Here is a 5,000-nt window from a genome sequence, read left to right as displayed (position 1 = left end):
CTAAGAACGGCCATGCACCACCACCCACCGAATCAAGAAAGAGCTATCAATCTGTCAATCCTTCCGGTGTCCGGGCCTGGTGAGGTTTCCCGTGTTGAGTCAAATTAAGCCGCAGGCTCCACTCCTGGTGGTGCCCTTCCGTCAATTCCTTTAAGTTTCAGCTTTGCAACCATACTTCCCCCGGAACCCAAAAGCTTTGGTTTCCCGGAGGCTGCCCGCCGAGTCATCGGAGGAACTGCGGCGGATCGCTGGCTGGCATCGTTTATGGTTAGAACTAGGGCGGTATCTGATCGCCTTCGAACCTCTAACTTTCGTTCTTGATTAATGAAAACATACTTGGCAAATGCTTTCGCTTCTGTTCGTCTTGCGACGATCCAAGAATTTCACCTCTAACGTCGCAATACGAATGCCCCCGCCTGTCCCTATTAATCATTACCTCGGGTTCCGAAAACCAACAAAATAGAACCGAGGTCCTATTCCATTATTCCATGCACACAGTATTCAGGCGGGCTTGCCTGCTTTAAGCACTCTAATTTGTTCAAAGTAAACGTGCCGGCCCACCGAGACACTCACTCAAGAGCACCCTGGTAGGATTGCAACGGGGTCCGCCTCGGGACGCACGAGCACGCACGAGGCGCGTCGCACGCCTTCAGCTCGCCCCACCGGCAGGACGTCCCACGATACATGCCAGTTAAACACCGACGGGCGGTGAACCAACAGCGTGGGACACAAATCCAACTACGAGCTTTTTAACCGCAACAACTTTAATATACGCTATTGGAGCTGGAATTACCGCGGCTGCTGGCACCAGACTTGCCCTCCAATAGATACTCGTTAAAGGATTTAAAGTGTACTCATTCCGATTACGGGGCCTCGGATGAGTCCCGTATCGTTATTTTTCGTCACTACCTCCCCGTGCCGGGAGTGGGTAATTTGCGCGCCTGCTGCCTTCCTTGGATGTGGTAGCCGTTTCTCAGGCTCCCTCTCCGGAATCGAACCCTGATTCCCCGTTACCCGTTACAACCATGGTAGGCGCAGAACCTACCATCGACAGTTGATAAGGCAGACATTTGAAAGATGCGTCGCCGGTACGAGGACCGTGCGATCAGCCCAAAGTTATTCAGAGTCACCAAGGCAAACGGACCGGACGAGCCGACCGATTGGTTTTGATCTAATAAAAGCGTCCCTTCCATCTCTGGTCGGGACTCTGTTTGCATGTATTAGCTCTAGAATTACCACAGTTATCCAAGTAACGTGTGTACGATCTAAGGAACCATAACTGATTTAATGAGCCATTCGCGGTTTCACCTTAATGCGGCTTGTACTGAGACATGCATGGCTTAATCTTTGAGACAAGCATATGACTACTGGCAGGATCAACCAGGGAGCTGCGTCAACTAGAGCTGAGCAGCCGGCCGCCCGGGAGTGTGTCCCGGGGGCCCGCGCGAACACGCAAGCGTCCGCTCAATTATTCTGCAAACAGGAGGAGGCTGAGCTCCCCTGCACAATACACCTCGAAACCCTCTCAGGTCCCGGCGGCGCGCAGCGCCGTCCTAAGTACTTGGTCGGGTTCGAGAGAGGCGCAATCGCCCGGAGTTTGGCGAGTAGACGCTTTAGGTGCGACCACCCGTGCTCCCAACTGAGCTTGCCGCTGCCGACAGAGGCCCGGGAGCGTGCTGTCGTGGCATTGCCGGCGGGAGACAACACGCGCCACCTACGGTGGCCGGCAGCTCCAACGCCAGCGCCACAGAAGGACAAAAGCCCCACTTGGGTGCCGAAGCGAACTCTCCCAGCACAGCGCACGCGCCAACACGTCCGCACAGCTGCGATACAAACCACCTGCGAGAACCGCAGAGGCGACCGAGCAGCAGACGGCGTCGCGGCGCCGAGCGCCGGGCGGCGGCGCATCCTCAGCGCACACAGTCCTCAATCGGACCAGCACACTGCAGATGTCCACCGCGCTTCGCACCGGGCCCGCGAGGACCTACTTTGGCCGCACGGCGCCGCGTGCAGGGTGCGCCGGCGCGCAGCTGCGCCGCCTGCCGCCTCCGTCGGCCGGCGCGCCTGCCACTGGCCGCCCCCACCAGCCGGCTGTAGCGCGTGCGCCCACGCACCGCGCGGCCAGCACGCCGGGAGGCCCCCCCTCACCGGCCGGGGACGGTCCCACCCAGCCACCGCCGCGTATCGCTTCACACCCACATGCCATTCACGTTCGTGGGCATGGTGGGTATCGCTGAAACAACCGGTTGGTAGCTCAACCGATCGTCGCCATCACTGATTCACCTCTAGCGAGAACAACCGCACCACAACCGTTTACCAGTTGTTCATTTGCGTAACGTCACCAGCAAACGTAGACGTCCATCGCCATTTGCAAATTCAACGATTGTTGCATGCCTGTGTCAGGTGTCACGACACACTATGTCTGCCCACATACACGCAACAACATGTGCACGCTTCGCGAACACGTGGAAGGTGGCCCCCGTACGTATGCGATGTCCATTGCGCGAACGACTGTCAACCGGCCTCTGTCGCATGTCGCAGATGTGGAACGCAGTGCACCATGCTATCACGGTGTGTGAGAAGAGACGACTACGTCTGACAACACGCGCCACTACATCAACAGACGGCTCATGCTGATCGCCATCCACGGCATACCATACTGCAATCCAGCTCTTATAGGGAGACGACACGTAGCTGAGTGCACAATATTTGGACCGTATGGTTCGCCGTTGTTGGCGCAGTCGTGGTACGGTCACACATGTACCACGATGTATCATTCAGTACATGAGGACCAATGTGCAGTACAGTGTGTGATTTGGACGTACAACATCAGCGGACAGTTGACACACGCCGTACCACAACGTAGGCTGTGCTTCGCCATGCAAATGCCAATGAACAACTGCGAAGGGCATTGAGCATGTACGTCCTGCTGCCATCCGCATTACAGTGTATAGCTGCAAGGTGTTTAACATGAAGCGATACTCTGGGGACCAGGCAGTGCGAGTAGCAAACTATATTGCGGGGGTTGCAGTTAGGCAACACCACACTAATTTAACGCGTCGTATGACAATTACAGAGCAGGTTAAGGCCCAACGTGTGTTGGGTTAAGGCCCAACGTGTGTTGGGTTAAGGCCCAACGTGTGTTGGGTTAAGGCCCAACGTGTGTTGGGTTAAGGCCCAACGTGTGTTGGGTTAAGGCCCAACGTGTGTTGGGTTAAGGCCCAACGTGTGTTGGGTTAAGGCCCAACGTGTGTTGGGTTAAGGCCCAACGTGTGTTGGGTTAAGGCCCAACGTGTGTTGGGTTAAGGCCCAACGTGTGTTGGGTTAAGGCCCAACGTGTGTTGGGTTAAGGCCCAACGTGTGTTGGGTTAAGGCCCAACGTGTGTTGGGTTAAGGCCCAACGTGTGTTGGGTTAAGGCCCAACGTGTGTTGGGTTAAGGCCCAACGTGTGTTGGGTTAAGGCGCAACGTGTGTTGGGTTAAGGCGCAACGTGGGTTACGTTAAGGCGCAACGTGGGTTACGTTAAGGCGCAACGTGGGTTACGTTAAGGCGCAACGTGGGTTACGTTAAGGCGCAACGTGGGTTACGTTAAGGCGCAACGTGGGTTACGTTAAGGCGCAACGTGGGTTACGTTAAGGCGCAACGTGGGTTACGTTAAGGCCCAATATAGGTTAGGTTAAGGCCCAATATAGGTTAGGTTAAGGCCCAATATAGGTTAGGTTAAGGCCCAATATAGGTTAGGTTAAGGCCCAATATAGGTTAGGTTAAGGTACAATATAGGTTAGGTTAAGGTACAATATAGGTTAGGTTAAGGTACAATATGGGTTAGGTTAAGGTACAATATGGGTTAGGTTAAGGTACAATATGGGTTAGGTTAAGGCGCAATATGGGTTAGGTTAAGGCGCAATATGGGTTAGGTTAAGGCGCAATATGGGTTAGGTTAAGGCGCAATATGGGTTAGGTTAAGGCGCAATATGGGTTAGGTTAAGGCGCAATATGGGTTAGGTTAAGGCGCAATATGGGTTAGGTTAAGGCGCAATATGGGTTAGGTTAAGGCGCAATATGGGTTAGGTTAAGGTACAATATAGGTTAGGTTAAGGTACAATATAGGTTAGGTTAAGGTACAATATAGGTTAGGTTAAGGTACAATATGGGTTAGGTTAAGGTACAATATAGGTTAGGTTAAGGCACAATATGGGTTAGGTTAAGGCGCAATATGGGTTAGGTTAAGGCGCAATATGGGTTAGGTTAAGGCGCAATATGGGTTAGGTTAAGGCGCAACGTGGGTTACGTTAAGGCGCAACGTGGGTTACGTTAAGGCGCAACGTGGGTTACGTTAAGGCGCAACGTGGGTTACGTTAAGGCGCAACGTGGGTTACGTTAAGGCCCAATATAGGTTAGGTTAAGGCCCAATATAGGTTAGGTTAAGGCCCAATATAGGTTAGGTTAAGGCCCAATATAGGTTAGGTTAAGGCCCAATATAGGTTAGGTTAAGGTACAATATAGGTTAGGTTAAGGTACAATATAGGTTAGGTTAAGGTACAATATGGGTTAGGTTAAGGCGCAATATGGGTTAGGTTAAGGCGCAATATGGGTTAGGTTAAGGCGCAATATGGGTTAGGTTAAGGCGCAACGTGGGTTACGTTAAGGCGCAACGTGGGTTACGTTAAGGCGCAACGTGGGTTACGTTAAGGCGCAACGTGGGTTACGTTAAGGCGCAACGTGGGTTACGTTAAGGCCCAATATAGGTTAGGTTAAGGCCCAATATAGGTTAGGTTAAGGCCCAATATAGGTTAGGTTAAGGCCCAATATAGGTTAGGTTAAGGTACAATATGGGTTAGGTTAAGGTACAATATAGGTTAGGTTAAGGCGCAACGTGGGTTACGTTAAGGCCCAATATAGGTTAGGTTAAGGCCCAATATAGGTTAGGTTAAGGCCCAATATAGGTTAGGTTAAGGCCCAATATAGGTTAGGTTAAGGCCCAATATAGGTTAGGTTAA

At 52.5% G+C, this 5,000-nt stretch overlaps 1 non-coding gene across 1 annotated transcript in view; it reads right to left on the bottom strand.

Moving 5' to 3' along the window:
- LOC124589009 overlaps positions 1 to 1,387 on the bottom strand; it is a 1,910-nt gene extending 523 nt beyond the window's left edge. Inside the window, exon 1 of the ribosomal RNA XR_006975917.1 lies at positions 1 to 1,387. This exon is cut by the window's left edge and continues 523 nt beyond it. This is a non-coding gene — a ribosomal RNA (small subunit ribosomal RNA).
- Between the last annotated feature and the right edge of the window lie 3,613 nt (positions 1,388 to 5,000).

The sequence above is a fragment of the Schistocerca americana genome, unplaced genomic scaffold (genome assembly GCF_021461395.2).
Source record: "Schistocerca americana isolate TAMUIC-IGC-003095 unplaced genomic scaffold, iqSchAmer2.1 HiC_scaffold_678, whole genome shotgun sequence".
In the NCBI taxonomy this organism is placed as follows: Eukaryota; Metazoa; Arthropoda; class Insecta; order Orthoptera; family Acrididae; genus Schistocerca; species Schistocerca americana.
Note: the sequence above shows the minus strand (reverse complement) of the source record. Positions and strands in the feature narration are given on the sequence as shown.